Here is a 1,502-nt window from a genome sequence, read left to right on the forward strand (position 1 = left end):
TCAAGAACTCGGTCTACTCAACGAGGTGAAGCCCAAGACTGCTGCTGTCAACCGGTATCTGGCGGACAAGCTAGGTGGGTGCTTTTCGTAATGGAGGGTGACCGCAGTAAACCTTAAGAATCGCTGTACATTCAAAGTTTAATCAAGCTTACAACATTTTGTTTACGTGCAGAGATTACTATTACACCTCAGCAAACACGTAATATGCTACGAGTGCTATTGGGATCATCAGCGTTGGAGCGAACCAAGTCTCTTTTGGGTGCTTTTGTCGCAAAAGAAGGAAATGATGTTCTCCTGGTGCAAGACCAAATGGATATAACCTGTGTCATTGCATTGCAAACCTCCATTCAGAAGGAGTGTTTTCGTCAGTGGGGTGACACACTGGTGATGGACTGGACGCACGGGACTAATAACCTCGGATATCATTTGGGTAAGTTGCATCGTATTTAATTGTCAGATCATACACATACTAACTTGTTTGCTTTTTTAGGAAGTCTTGTGGTCACGTCGGCAACAGGACGGGGCATACCTGTAATCGACTTTCTTGCGCTAGACCAAAAAGCACAAACAATGGACCGTATCGTTGAATTCTTCAAAATGAAGAACCCGTCCTGGAATTTAATCCAGACTATCGTTATCGACAAAGATTTCGTGGAGTGGCGGGTCCTGGAAAGAGCATTTCCCGGCACCAAGGTTATTCTGTGCCAATTCCACGCGCTCACGTACTGGAGAAAAGTGCTTCGTCGTCCCAAGTCTGACCTGACAATGTCACAGCGCGACAGAATGGAGGACGCGTTTGCAAAGCTAATCTACTGGTACGATTCTGTGTGTTGCTTCATGTGTTGATTATGAAATGCTGCCTAATATGTTGCTTTGTTGTGCTGCTAAATATGTTGTGCGAAATGTAGCAACACGCAGATAGCGTTCAATTCAGAGTTGGCAGCATTCACAAGAACGTGCGAGGAGAAGTGCCCTAAGCTACTTGCTTATTTTTTGCGGAATTGGAAAACGTGCGATTCGATGTGGGCAAATTATCTCCGTGGGGCGTACTTTTCTGCAGGCAATACCACCACCAATCGAATTGAGTCCAACTGGAATCAGGTGAAGCTGCTCCTCGGTAAAAGGCCCCGTATTGATGCGACGATTGGAGGGCTTCTAGCTCACCAAACGACAGTTATTCGACAGCTACTTGCTTCAATTCGCAAGCACTCCGTGACCTCGCGGCAACCTGACTCTGTCCCAGACTTCCTTGTAGTTGTGGCAAAGCACCTGAGCGATGCTTCGTTTACAAAAGTGCGCACTCAGTGGGGAGCACTTCATGGTATATCTGGCGGAAGCTACGTGCCAAAAAAGAAAACGTGGAAGTGGGAGAGTTGGATGTTGTCTACGCAGGGGCGCACATATCGCTGCAATGACTATCAGTGGACGTGTACATGCCTAATTCTATCGAAGTAATCAACCTCCCGTGTCAACAACTTGATGTACATTGGCTGACCGCGTTC

The sequence above is a fragment of the Phytophthora infestans genome, genomic scaffold (genome assembly GCF_000142945.1).
Source record: "Phytophthora infestans T30-4 supercont1.471 genomic scaffold, whole genome shotgun sequence".
Taxonomy (NCBI): domain Eukaryota; phylum Oomycota; class Peronosporomycetes; order Peronosporales; family Peronosporaceae; genus Phytophthora; species Phytophthora infestans.